Source organism: Amblyomma mixtum, chromosome 8, assembly GCF_055824585.1.
Source record: "Amblyomma mixtum isolate Tamu chromosome 8, ASM5582458v1, whole genome shotgun sequence".
Taxonomy (NCBI): domain Eukaryota; kingdom Metazoa; phylum Arthropoda; class Arachnida; order Ixodida; family Ixodidae; genus Amblyomma; species Amblyomma mixtum.
In genome coordinates, this window is record NC_143019.1 from 70,848,157 (window position 1) to 70,862,805 (window position 14,649).

The window sequence follows — 14,649 nt, forward strand, 5'->3', positions numbered from 1 at the left end:
AGTGTTTTAGACTTTGACGTTTACTAGCCCTCTATTAGCTCTGCTAAAGCTACGTTTGTATACGGCTAGAAAACTTCTGAGGTAGAACTTTTCTAGAATTTTTTTAGACGTTCCTTTTTTTTCCGAAATGGGTGCCTGTAATATCTTACGCATTTCAAGGCTGATTTTTAGTGCTGCCTTTAAACCCTCTAAAGCTTTAAAAATGTTATAGTTCATTTTTCTGGTATACACTCAGAAATTAACTCAAAGCTGATTTGCAATGACCCGAACAATAAGCCCACATTACAAGGGATGTATGGCTGTAGTAATGAGCCATAAATGCATGTGCTAGCACACTTTTGAGTCACTGCGTTACTCTTTATTGAATCCAGTGCATACACCCACACAAAAAAAAGAAAGGGACCAGGAAATTAATGTTAGAAGCCATGGAGGAGGTAGCTACACTGGTTTGGCTGACATTACAACGGTAAGCACTTGGATGGCGGGAAAGTGTCGAGCAGCAACCAACTCTTAAATCAAAAACTGATTCGGCCCCAGGCCTTGTTTACAACGGATGCGTTGATGATTGCTGTGATGTGGACGGCAATGAAGAGCTGGCTAGGTGTTCCAAACATCGCTTTTCTTGCAAGGAGGATGCCAACTAGACGGTAACAAGGGGAAGTCAAATCCAGCTCTGTTCAGCAGCCTGCAGAAGTGAAAAATATAAGCGTAACCAAAAGCACAGTCAGTCAGGTGCATGTAGAATGGCCAATGAGGAGTCGGAAGCAAATAAGACCAGGAAATGGCAAGGAGTGACAGCACAGGCAATAACATAAGCTAACCAAAAACATATATGCATATGATGTCATTGCAAGCGGCATTTCAGCAGAGTGCTACGGCTCACCATAAACTCGAGAAGTGAATCAGTGTGGAGGCCTTTAACAGAATCAAAATTCAAACAGCGTGCATGGACACTGAAAGCCAAGCAGTCAATAGCAAGTGCACTGCCTTACTGTGATGCACACTGTACTCACAGAACCTCCTAAGCTGCATCTTGCAAACAGGCTTTCTCTTACCTGCAAGATGTGGCTGAATCAAAACTGGTTGATGGTTGACATCTTGCACCGTCGCACGAAAACATAGCAGAGATGCTGCTGTCCTGGTAATACCTGCATCACTTCAGTATACACCAGAGATGGGTTAAATCTTGGACCTTTCCATGACAGCCACACAAGGGCACATCTGAAAGATAAGACAAATAAAAGTGTATATGTATAAGGTTCCTAACACTGCATTGCCAAACAAGCCCTTTCTAATCTGTACGACGAAGCTCAAACAGCGGGCAAGAGATTACTTACACCACTGCACAAGAAGCATTTGTCCAGATTCCCACCTCAAAACTGAAACAATCTCCAGGCCAAGTTTTCTGAACAACCAAGTACAAGGTGCTGCGATTAATTTGCGTGAAACTAGACCAGATCCTTGCTCCTCCGGCCAACATTTGAGGTTCTAAGGGACAAACAAATAATGGGGCTTGTGGAATGAACATTAGCAAAAAGCCCAGACCTATACAAGAAATCATGAAGTGAAAGAAAAGGGGTCAGCTGCAAAGCGTGCTTACCAAAACTTGAGAATTTGAGCAGGCAAGGAGGTCCTCTGAAAACCACTGTTGAACAGCCTGTACCCAAAACGAAATGCACACAGTGAAGCAGGGACAACGCCAGCTGTGCACGGCGCAATGATTTTCCAAAAAATAAAAGCTGCCATGCCTGCAAAGAGCCGTAGTACTTCACTGCACTGTCAAACAGCCTTCACACATCCAGAGCAGCACCACTGAGTGAACTACCTTTGTGCCGGGGCTCTCAATCGTAATGAAATAAAAGCTTGACGCAGTTAAGATAACCAAAAACTGAAGGCACAGCGCACGAAGGACAGGACCGGTCCTTCGTGCGCTGTGCCTTCAGTTTTAACAATGTACCGACTAGCCCAAACAAATACCTTAGTGAAGATAACCAAAGCCTTTTTAACGCGAGTTTCACTGACAGCAATCACAGCAAGAATTAGAGCACACAGGTGGCCAGATGAGAGTTCTTGGCAAGAATAAAACCCTGCCAGAATCCAATAGAGCACAGACTTTAATCAATGTCTAGGAAAAATTTGCGCCTTATCAACGTACGCTTAAACAAAGCTGGTTGGTTTGAAGCTTTGTCACGTTCACCTTGTCACCGCCTTGGTAAAGAAAGCAACTCGCATGCGAGAGCAGCCTGGCTGTATCCACTTAACAAAAGCTCAAATAGCACTTTGGTATGTAAAGCACTGGCTGATACTGTTTTCTGATTTGTAAACCAAAGGAGTGACACACAAGCCGACCGTTCAATCAGGCGCGTTAGAGGCTTAGCTAAAGCAAGGCCGACACTTTCACCACAGAAAAGAAATGGAAGGTTACTTACTTTTGCGGAAAACGAGGCTCACATCTCAGTGCAACACTGGTAGTAAACGATACCGCAGAAAAAGGGGAAACTGCGAACTGCAGCGGCGTGAAGTGCCAACCAACGCGGAAAAAAGTGCGCAACGAAACGTACTACGTACGCAGCATCCACTTCGCGCGCGTAGCTATCGCTAGCCTCTGCAACGCTAAATGGCGAAATGAAGTACTGCTTGAAACGGTTAAAACCACTTTGGCAAACTAGCCCAACGTTTTTGGATCCCTTTCAGTTTGCAAGCTCCCCCGCGCCGCGCCCGAGAAAGCGGCCCCCGTCCGTTTCCACTCACCACGCGGCGCTGCTGTCGCTGTAGGCCCGGAGGCGCCGGAGCGCTCGCGCTTGGCAGTTGCTGTGACAGCCTGTTCTCATCCGCGATAACATTGGGAGCGAACACGTCGAACTCAAATTTGCTGTACTTTTGGAGCTGTCACGTTGAAACTTCAGCCTCATGGTTAAAGAAATGTTTCACCTGGCTAGTAAGGGTGAGATAAAGAGCAGGCTGATGCCAGTTCGCAAAAAACCAATCGTTTGCATTGCGCTTTATCGCATCACGTTTGCGACGTTTAGCGCTGATGATATGCGTATGTTGGAGTAGAGCTATCAATATTTCTTCGGGAGAATGCACGAAACATTAATGAAAGGATAAAACTAGCGATGTTCCGCTTCTAGATCAGTCACGAAATTCCGCGCTATATTATCAACGAAGCACCGCACATGCGAGCAGCATTTTGCACGTTCTTTAGAATTCCAATTTCAGAGAACACAAGTATAAATGCAGACACACTTAGCTGGATGCAGGGAGGGAATAACTATAGAAGAGCTTTTTATTTGCAATGATAGCACAGACAGGAGCAGCGTACTGCACTTTCATTTTTAGAATGTTAATTTCATTGAACACAGACAAGCATTAAATGCAGACACACTAAGTCGGAAGCACGAATGGAATGGCTACTTGAAGGCGAGCTTTTTTATTTGCAATGACAATATTTCTCTGTTCTCTAGCCGACGGTTCACGTCTCTCGCCTAGAAGTGGATGCGTGTCACTATGACAAAATGCACCACTTGGCATGTATAAGTGGCCATATGCTCTGCACATCCAAGCCGAACAAGGTTTTGCAATTTAAGCTCGTCTAGCAGCTCCCAAAAAACGTTCCTTTCAAAAACGGGACTTTCCTTCAAAGAAATCGGGATTGCTTTGTTTACAATGTTGGTAAACTCTAGCATCTTTTTGGTGGGATGCTTTAAGCACCCTTGCTTGAAGCTTTTTTATACTGTTAGATAAGCGTCACTGCCAACAACTGGCACAGGACAGCTGATATCTTCCATGCTGATATCTGCTGGCTGCTCCAAATCAGGCGGCGGTGACCATGGCGTAGACGCGAAGGGCCACGCTGGTCGGGCAAACAGCGTGGCGAGCGCCACCGCACGGAAGGAAACGAAAAGGCGACAATCCGCGCACCGCAGCTTTCAAACTGAAAGGGATCTAAAAACGTTGAACTAGCCTGCATCGCCACCGTGCGAGCGACACCAAGCAGCATGCTGCGGCGTGACTCAAGAAAGATTATTGCCTCCAAGATCTGCCGACACGATAGCGCGCGGGTGATAAGCGCGCGAGCGAGCTCGGCGAAGGCGGCGAAGGCAGCGTACGCTGCGCCTGTCAATCCGCGTGCTGCCGCCAGCTAGCCGAGGCGTAACAGAGGCGTTCGCAACATGAAGCAAATTTTTTCGCTCGCGTAACTACCGTCGGCTTTCAGGGCCATTATATGTTACCTAAATCCAGCCTTACGAGTGGCGGGTTAGCTGCACTCGATGTGGAACGTGATTCGGGCTCCGTAGGAGAAAACGCGCTTTCTGTGTTCGAATATCAAAGAGCGGTCTTTGCACCGGCGCGCCTACTCTTCGAAACGTCAAGCAGGAGAGCCATCTAATTTATGTGCCGTGATTTACAGCATGTTTAATCTACGGCGGCAACTCTCTGCTGATTGCTAGGCGCGTCTCCTTGACGTGGTCTCAAGTTCCACGTGTTAGAAACAAGTCTAGAAAACATCTGACTGCAGATGTTTCACAGAAGTTGCACAGCAAACATATGACTGCAGATGTTTAAGAGACGTCGCAGAGGAAACTTCTTGTCGACATCTATGAGACGTTTGAACGCAGCGCAAGACGTTTGTAGTCATTTGGAGCTGTTCCGAGACGTTTGTAAGACGTTTTGTTTCGTGGGTAGCCTTCTGTGTGTGGCTGCACCCTCCACCACCGCTCGCCGGAGGGAATGAGTCATACACGCCGATTTCTCTAGAACAGGGGTTCTCAAACTTTTTTGCTTGGAGGAACCCCAAAAGCCTTTAATAAGTTCCAGGGAACCCCACCCCCCGCTTTCACTTACCAGCAATGTTGTCGAGTGCATTTTTGCACAAGTTAAAAAAGTTGCAAAAGTTGCAAGAGTTGCAAGAGTTGCAAAATTTAAATGTTTATTGCACCGATTAATACAAATACTAATGTGATGGGTGGTACTGCTTCCATTTTGAGAGCAAGTCAAAGCGTGGCTCAGCAGCACTCAGAGCCAGTCTCATATCAGCTGCCGGGTCAGGGCCAGTGAGGGTTCTCGCGGAACACAAGAAGACAGCCCGCGGGACCCAGTTTGAGAACCCCTGCTCTAGAACGACGGAGGCGCTTCTACTGCTAGCCGGGGGAAAGGGCCTTGCGTGCGCTAAGAAATGTCCCGGTCGCCCGTCGGTGGCGGCGCCATGCCAGAAATTACGAGATTCTACACACGAAGTGACTCCCGGCTTTTGACCAATGAGGACGCGCCGCCGGCGCGAGAAAGCAAGGGAGCTGTAGTGCCGGAGCTCCCATTTCGCTGGCTGGCCACCCTGGAAACAAGCGCTGCGCGCTCGCCGACGCTCAAAGCAGGCCCAGACTTTCTCGGACAAGTCGCGACATGCAGCGTGACTCATCCCGACGCCGCGGCGCCGACACGGACCCTTGCTCCTCTCCTCCTCTCCGTCGGTGCGAACTCCTCCGCCGCTCGCCGGCTCTCGACCATTGGTCTAATTTGAACGGTGGCCAGTGATTGGAGGATTTGAACGGCTGGCGGCCGTAACCGTTACCAGCGGCTATAAAAACGGAGCCGCGCTGAACCCGAGCTATAGTGGGCTTCTTCGATTATCCGCCTCTGGCAGCCCGCGGGTTGCTTGCGGGCTGCCCGAGCGCGCTCGATTTTCTCGGGTTGCTCCGCCCACTTCCGGTGGCTGCCCGGAACGCGTTCGTTTTTCTCTGGCTGGGCGGTTTCGGGCTGCCAGCCGGCGGCCAGACTCGCCAGGACGATTTTGTGCTGGCAGCGCTCGGGCAGCTAGCAGACGACAGAGAGGTGTACGGTAGCGGGAAGCTCGCGCGGCCATTTTTATAAGGACTAGAAGGACCGCGGTTTTTCATGCGATGTTTTGCGCGATGCAGGCGCTTGTTTCGACTAGGCCACGGTGCATATCGACTGTTTCGCCTGCAATGGCACCTTTTGCGGTAGTTCTCGGTGTTTATTGATATGTTTTGCGTGCGTATGCGCGATCATATTTCGATCGTCTCACCACCTCGCAAGCACAATTGCTCGCTTTATATTACGATCGCATACTTCTGATTCACAAAATATTTCGGCTGTTAATTTCATGCGCCCGGCGGATATTGCGATGTTGTTCGAGGCCTTTCACGAGAGCAACCGGATTCCAGTTCCGAGTACGCGTTCAGACGCGCGCATGTATGCATGTGCTGAACGTGTTTTACGAAGTGTTGGTTGAGCGCGATACGGGAGGTCTTCATTGCGTTTGGCGCAGTGCAAAAGTGGATATGCTTTGAAAAACGCTTGACTAAAACATGTCCTTTATTAAAAGCCCTCACGAGCACATTGCTCGAGACTGTCGCGCCAACTGATCCTGTCGTCGCCAACTGTTGTACAGCTTCATGCTCGGGCCTTCTGCCACATATGCTCAAAATATCTGAGAATTACCCTAGGCATGCACCTCCTCGCGTTTGGCTCATTTAAAAAAAGAGATAAAAATGAGCTCTAGCGCTGATCGTCATGCAAACACGCGGAACGCGAGGCGCCGACACGCAGGGCTTTACGCCTTTCATTCCAGTGCCAGTTCTCTGCTATAAAGCTGTATTATTACAGAAACGACGCAGCTAAATTTATACAGTGCACCCGCTTGTTCTAGGTGGACGTTCAACAAGCTGATATGCGCTTTTGCCGAGATTATGCGTTCCTTGCCCGCAGCAAAAGCCGGCGGCCGACAGACTACAGTTTAACGAACGTATACCGATTCTTTTCTGCTTACAGCTTACAGGAAGCAGGTTACGAGCGTAGAAATCGCAACGACCACAGCAGAGTCCACCAGGGTCGATCGTCGGCGGTCATACCAGTCATATACTTACTACGTAGTAAGCAAACACGCAATAATCCGAGAGTACGGCTTGTCGTTTGATAAACAACGCACGGGCAGTTTTTCCGTCCTATGCTTGAAGCTTACACAGTGCACCGAAGGCACACGCTCGCGTAGTCGTTGGCGATGTATACGAGTGCGAGCTTGATCAGCTGCATGTTCTGCAATCTGCGGCACGCAGCCCTCAATAACTGCGAGTCGTTGTTTTCGATACCAAGCAGCCGATTCCTACCTTTCGCGCGTGAGACGCAGAATGCGAAGCTAGAGAGAGCATCTGCCCTCCGTGATCCGCGACTTGCTTGCCGCCGTGATTGACGGCTCCTGGTTCCGGTGGCCGCCAGCCCACGTGATCATGATGCGTTTTCCTGTCAGAGGAGAACTTGCGGGCCGCCAGCGGGCTGCCCGAGAGCGGTTAATCGAAGAGGCCCAGTGCCTAGAATATACTGGCTAGTGTGCTGAGCGCGGGTGGCGCGGTGGCTCCCGAGTTGATGCCTGCCGCGGCGGCCGCATAGCGGCGCTGTGGTGCGAGAGGGTGTAGGGTGAGCGCGCGCGTCGGGGCGAGCCGGTTTCTCGCACGCGTCGCGCCGCTGAGGGTTGGAAAAAGCTAACCAAACCAAACGCTAACCAAATGTAAGCACACGCGAGCGTAAGCGGTTGATGGAATTCAAACTAAAAAAAAACACGTTTCACAAAGCACACAATTCGGTTTAATAGAATGAATGCAGCATGTTTAATCAAAAGGGAAGTGCGAGTGGGGGTAATGCTTTTTGACCAACAGAAAGTACGAAAAAGCGCGTATTCAATTGTAGTGGCAACAGATAGGCGCTGTCACAGGTAGCCAGCAACAGATAGACACTGTGTAGGCTTCACCTACACAGATTAACTTTGAGTGTGATAGAGTAGCACATTTTATATTTGCCACAGCGGCAGGATATCAAACTTACAGCTTTTGATTATATTAGTACGGAAACAGATAAAACACTACGCTATTATGGATCTATTGCCGCCTATAATTTATATAAATTTTAAAAGTTCCAAGTAAAGAGAACTTGTTACGATTACGGCTGAACGTGTCCATGCTTTTGGTCTTTTCGCTTAAAACCTCAAAAACTTTCGTGTTCAGACCAAAGCCACCCTTAAATCGTTGCAGATATTTTTGCAAGCATTTTCGCCCAGGCAAAATTATAATGCTCTGCTTCCGAAGGTGCTCGTAGAGCCTTGGGCTCCACATCCTCATTAGCAAACATTCCACAATCCAGGCATCGTCATAAGGCATGCCTCTCAGAGACTCTCGTCTTGCGGCCAGGAAAGCTCTCACAGCTAACTGCTGCTTCTTCAGGAGTGACTGTATTTTTGTCTCGAGTGCTTCTTTGCTCAGTGCATTGTTTTGCTCCTTCATTTGTGTCACATGCTGCTGAGCATTGGCCACGCATTTCTTTGTCTTTCTCAAAGCACGAGAATTTTTTTTTTGTCACTGCAAGCATCTTTCGTCTTTTTTCTTCTGTACATGTTGTCCTGCGAGAGCTTCCGTAAATATTTGAAGTGCAAGCATGACTCTCCTTTTCCATCGGTGGTCAGCAAGCATTTCTCTGTAAAGTACATATACTTCTGTATGAAGTGTGCTTGCCTGCAACAGGAATCATGCCACATCCATTACAGAGGCCACGCAGAGCCATTTCTTTGATTAATGTCTCTGCCTCATGGCGCGCTGTAAGCACGCGCTTTTCCTTTTCTCTTCCTCGGAAGTAAATTGTGGCAATTACAGAACCGTGCTCACTCAAAGGCTTTCCAAAAGTCACCATTCTTTCGATGAATAGTTTCGAGAAATCACCAGCTTCGGTCTCGCAACAGGCATAAGTTAAAGTGCCATTTGACGCAGCAGGCAACTTCATCCATGTCATCGGAATCAGAATTCCATCGAACGGGTGCCGAACATCACTTGGGCACGGACACTGCAGTATCGCTTCGCTATCACACACCGGTCCTGTAGCAATGTCTGGCTGCTCGGAATCGGAACGCTTCTGGAGTTCCTCTGATGCACCTCCACGAGCGACGCAATGAGAGTCAAACCGCGTATGATATCACCGTCGACTGCAGAGCACAACTCGGGATCCACCAGCTCGACATTTCGCTTCCGTTGTTTAGGTGCTGGTCCTTAGTCGCAAATGTTTGGTACCTTCCTTTTCACCGTCTTTTTAGGTACAAGATGAGGTGGATAATTTTCGACTACTGTAGGGACAGCATCGGGCTTCAGACGTGGCTTCATTCGGGCGAGTTCATTCACAACGCCGTTCACCGTAATCTTAAAAGATCTTTCGATGCATTCGTTCTCGAAATGTTTTTCGCATCCGACAGCCTTCGGTATCAGCCTTCTGTCTGCCCTCTTGATCTTATTCGCCCATTCAGCAAGCCGTGCTGGGTCCGCCGGTGCAGTGAACAAAGACGCCTTTTCTTCGTTAGACCGATAACCGCTTCGACACAACGGAACAAAACACGTCCTCTCTTTGCATTGCCGCTTAGCCTTTAACATTTCAGGATGTTTTTGCTCACGTTTAGCGTCTTCCAGCTTCACAATCCAAGAGATGATGCCTGTCAAACATTGATTTCACACGAGCAATCGCGCGAGGTAGCGGTATCGGCGCGACAGCAGACGACAGGAGTCCGGCGGCTTTCGCGCACCCTCCCGACCGGCAGCGCCCCTTGCGGCCTCTCCGCGCAGGCATCGCGGCGGGGGCCTCGCCCTCCCGTACGAAACGCGCGCGCTGCGCACACTAGCTAGTATCAGGGTTGCCAGGTTTGGCTACTTTGCGCCAAATTGGCTACTTTTGAGAGCTCTTGGCGACAAAAATTTGAGCTTGGCTACTTGGCTACTTTTTGGCTACTTTTGAAGTGCTATTTATGAACACCATTATCCTGTTGTACCTGCCTTGTTGTCGATAAATGGGGAACAATTTAGCGGGGTTAGGCCAAATGCGAATTAGTTGTGCAGGCACTTCGGTTTTCACTTCGGTTTCGGTTTGAGGCTCGGTTTTACACGTCAAGCAGGCTTCAGACAAAGATCGGCGACTTAATCAGACTTCAGCTCCGTCTTAAGGGCATGACGAGATAGCATTAATGGGTTAGTGCCCAGATATGTGGAATTGGTCATTATCTACATTTACTGATCGCTCAGAGTCCTACCACTGCTGGCGCCGTGGTGCAGTGGTTGCCCTGCGATGGCAGGTGCTGCCATTGGTGGGGCTTGTGCCCAGGTTGCTCTTCCCAAGCAACGAGTTTCAACCAACCAGTAATTTAACTTCCACAAGCCATGGTGGGGAGAGTACTCATAATCTGGTAGGCAGTGCTCCACTCCTAGAGTTCCACGTACGCTTCAGGCCTTCACGTAAGACTCACAAGGGCTTCACGTAGGGCTTCACGTAGGGCATCACTTTGTTTACCCATCTCGAAATTGCGACATGTCCCCTCTAATGCTCACGCATTAATAACTATGACTGCGTCAAAAGAACACAAAGTATTTGCTCTGCCGAAGAGAAAATGATTTATTCTGGTCACTTTACAAGTCATGTCATAAATACCTCTTATGCTTCCAAGTTATTTACAAGCACTGTTGCCCCATAGGTTGCCCTCTGTCTTTAAACTGTAAATTTCCTGCCTCTGGTGACGTTTTTTAGGTGTCCTGGCGCCAATTCTGGCTACTTTTGAGACCATGGCCGTAAATTGGCTACTTTTTGGCTACTTTTATCATTTTCTTGGCTATTTTTTGAGATTAGGACCTGGCAACCCTGGCCAGTATATTCTAGGCACTATACCCGAGCAGCAGACGGGCAGCAGAAGAGCCATCACGCCGGAGCTACGCTCGCCGCCGGGGCCGCCCTTCTTCTGTGTGCCTGCCCGTGGTGCTCTTGACCCTTGTATCATGTAAAAGCCCTTGTACATACTGTACATAAAGTTCATTTGACTCACCGTCGCCTCGACCGTTTCCTGGCTCGGACTCTAAGTCCCAACAGTGGATGGCAGCTGCGGGATCGACCGGCGTCAGCTACCTCGGCGCGGTGAGTGCCTGATGTTTTCCCCTCAATTCGCCAGACTGCTCTAGCACACGTGATTGTAGTCTAGAGTAGGGCTTTGTGTGTGTAGCACTGTAGGAGAGCTTTGCTGTTTCGAGCCAAGTCGGAGCGCTTTGAAACGGAAGCTGGTGCAGAGGGAGTAAACGAGGCGTTTTGGAAAGAATTACTTGCGCGTGTCATACTAGTAGCGCTATAGTAGTGAACGGCAAGGGAATTCTAAGAAAAGGGCAAACTACAAGAGGCTATTGTGAGCGATGGAGAACTTCAAAGTGAAGGAACTCATCGAAATTTGTGAAGAGTTGGGCATTGATTTGGGCCCCGCAAAACGAAAGCATGCGATTCTTGAGATCATGCGGAAAGAGGAGGTAACGGCTGAGGAAGCCAACGAGGCCTGGGAAGAGATCACAGAACGCCGTGAGCACGAAGAGGCTGAAAAACAGAAGCAGCTTGAGCGCGAACAGGCAGAACGTGAGCGCGAGGAGGCAGAAAAACAGAGGCAGCTTGAGCTCGAAGAGGCAGAAAAACGGAAGCAGCTTGAGATAAAACGGCATGCCCGCGCTAAGAAACTGATGGACCTGGAGCTTGAAGCGCATGAGATCGATTTCGAGAGATATAAAACATTGTCCGCTCTGCATGAGACTAACGGCCAACAGCTGAGAGACAGGCCGCAGCCCTTCGTGATCGCCGAAGATATGGCGAAATATCTTGCGGAGTTCGAGCGCGTCTGCGAGAGAAAGCGCGTTGAGCGGAATGGTTGGGCACAGAAGTTGGTAGCCCTGCTTTCCAGCGAAGCGTATGACGTTGTCAAGCGCCTGTTGGACGACGGCTTGGCGGACTACGATGAGCTGAAAAGCTTCTTACTGGCGAGATATAACGTGTCACCGCGGGACCTTCGCCAAAGGTACCTGCGAGAGAATAGTACCCCATCGTTTAACGATTTTCCCTACCAGTTTAAAGCCGACATTTTAGAATGGCTCGAAAATGCGGAAGGTTCGGAAGATCGGGACACAGAGGTAGAGTGCGTAGCGGTAGAGCAGAGCTGCCAGTGCGGCACAGAGGAACGTAGTCCGTACTTGGCAGATGAAACTGCTGCGGTAACAGTGGGAATTGCCCCGCATTCGCCAACCGAGAAAACCTCTATACCATCGGATAACGTAGTCACAGCATCGGACGATGCACTTACAGAGGTCTCGCCCATTGAAATTGTGGCGGAGTTACCGGAAGGCGGATCTCCTAGCTTGTCGAAAGCAGGAGAAATTGCCGAACAGGGCAGAGAGGACGTCCGTCTGGACATTAATGAAAACGCCTGCGCCGACGCAAGCGAAGTAAACGAGGACGGCACACCGTGTTGTGCAGCGCGTTCGGCAGAAATGCAGAAACCCGACACTTACGATCAACGGAAGCGGGCGCATGTAGAGTTTGCGGACGTTGAGTTGTGCGTCGGTGTCTCTAGCGAGCGAGGCGAAACGAGTCCCGTGCTTTCGCACTGCCCTGAGCTTTGCGACTTTCCAGAAAGTAGCTGCAGTAGCGGAAACACCGCGACTGAGTGCAGAGCCGACCCTCCTCCGAAATTGGCTGAAACGCGTCAGGAGCATGACGAGAGCTGCGTGTCAGCAGTAAAGTCAGTAGAAAACACTGGTTCGTCTGCGCCTGGAGAAACTAAGGGGCTGGACGACAGTGGAGAACAGAACGTTCAAGACGACATAGGGGCGGTAGACGTCATTCCGTCCGAGAAAGATGAGGACGAATGTGCACTCGTAGAGGCTGACGAGGAAGAACGCAGTTTGGAGGACGCTAGTAAAGGCGCTAAAGACAGGTCTGATCTAGGTAGCGCACGTGAATCGGCTGAGAATCATAGTGACATTGTCAGAGAACAGGAACCTAGGCGACGAAAGCAGCATGTGCTTCCTCAGGAGAAAATGATAGGAAAGCACGAGAAAGAAAGCTGCAACCGGAAGGAAAGTAACAGCCAGTTCCGAAAAGAGAGCTATCACCACAAGGTGATAGACAAGCAGTGCTGCCGCCGAAAGGACAGTAAAGGCAAGCTAAATAAAGAGTGGTGCCTCCGAAAGAGGAAAGGCAGGCATAAGAAAGACGGGCGCTGCCGAAAAGAGAGAAGGGGCAAGCGCGCGGAAACGGGTTGCCACCATCGGAAGCGCCAACGTCGCCGGCAAAATGACTTCAGTAAAGTCATTCACGTTGTTAGCCCTGAAACTAGAGCCAGAATCAGAGCTAAAGAAGTGTTCGAGGCGTCGCTATCGCGCAAAGCAAAGCGCATCAGTGTGTCGAGGCACATAGATCTGAGCAGTCGAATAAACTGCAAAAAGAAATCGTACAAGTATTCGTGCGGGAAAGAGTATCTTGGGGGGAAACCGAGATACAAGAGAGCGCTGCCCGTGAGGCGAAAAATTAAGGAGCGGGACAAGTGTGAATCTTGCCGCCAGCACAGAGAGAGCAAGACGCGCAAAGGCACGTGCTCTCATGCGGGCTCTCGTTTTCCGCTGCATTCACGGGAGAAACCGCGCTCCCACAGAAAGCGGCACGCGCGCGCAAGGAAAACGCGAGTACGGCTCAAAGAGCGAAATATTGTACGAGGCCGCAGTGACAGGGGCAAGAAAATTGCCAAGAAGAAACCGTCTAAGCGCTCAGCCAAGCACAGTTATCGCGATAGAAAGCCGCGATTCGAAATGACGCCACCTATAGTAGGCGTAAAATCAAAAGGCCGTGTAGAGGCGAACTACACACCGAGCGGAAAGGCAAACGGGTGCGCGAGAAAGTCAAGACTCGTGCAAGGTCTGACTTGCCCCCACGAACAGAGAGAAAGAAAGAACGGTCCCATCGGAAGCGTTGCGCACTCGCTATGGGACGTCGCGACTGGCGCGCGAAGCGCAAAGAAAGGGACAAGTTGCCAGTCTATGAAAGCGAATCGCTCTCGTACTGTAGCTCCCGTAGAAACTGGAAAGACAAGTACAGAGAGAAAGAAAAGCGCGTATACCGCGAAAGAGGCAGAGACATTAGCTACCGCGGTAGTAGAGAGAGAAAGAAAAGCGCGTCTACCGCGAAAGAGGCAGAGACGTTAGCTACCACGGTAGTGGAGAGAGAGAGAGAAAAGCGCAGCACAGCGAAAGAGGCAGAGTCACTAGTTTCCGCTGTAGCGGGTGTCGTTTACCGTCCGTTAGAAGCGAGGAAAACGCGAACGTAGACGCACTAAGCCGTGTGTTCTAATCCTCCTCCTCCTCGTGACCTACATTTTGTCTCTTCGCGAACAGCTGTTAAGTTCGCTCGTAGATCGGGAAAAAAAATTGATATCCTCATTTGTGGCCTCAGCTGAGTGTTTTCCTGGCCGACTGATCTCAAGAGAGCGAATTTATTTTGCATTCATTCTATTCCGTGTTACGTGTTTGACACTTTGTTTGAGTTTATTATTTTAAGAGTTCTGGCATCCCACATGTGTCTCTTGTTGAAGAGGGAACAAAAAGGGGACAGAAATATAGCCAGCAGAGTTTTTTTGACTTGAAGTCTGGTGTTTTGACGGGTGACGGAGGGCACTTGCTCGTGTTGGGTGTTGCCTGTTGTCGGTCGGTTCTTGGCAACATGCAGAACGATCAACGACGGATGCTGAGAAGCAAGCTCTTCCGAAGGACCGAGCGAAGCTGATCCAGTCACCTGGGCGACAAAGCTGCGGAGCAG

The 14,649-nt window shown here is 49.8% G+C and overlaps 1 long non-coding RNA gene across 3 annotated transcripts; it reads right to left on the reverse strand.

The window, feature by feature from the left end:
• Positions 1-353: 353 nt before the first annotated feature.
• On the reverse strand, positions 354-2,661 carry LOC149332904 (uncharacterized). Of its 3 annotated transcripts, none has more exons than XR_016284912.1 (5): positions 2,430-2,661; positions 1,601-1,657; positions 1,338-1,488; positions 1,056-1,221; positions 354-685 (listed from the first exon to the last, which is right to left on the reverse strand). It is a non-coding gene; the product is annotated as an uncharacterized LOC149332904 (long non-coding RNA). The 3 variants fall into 3 exon arrangements; XR_016284914.1 differs by having other exon boundaries at positions 1,601-1,788; XR_016284913.1 differs by lacking the exon at positions 1,338-1,488.
• Positions 2,662-14,649: the final 11,988 nt, after the last annotated feature.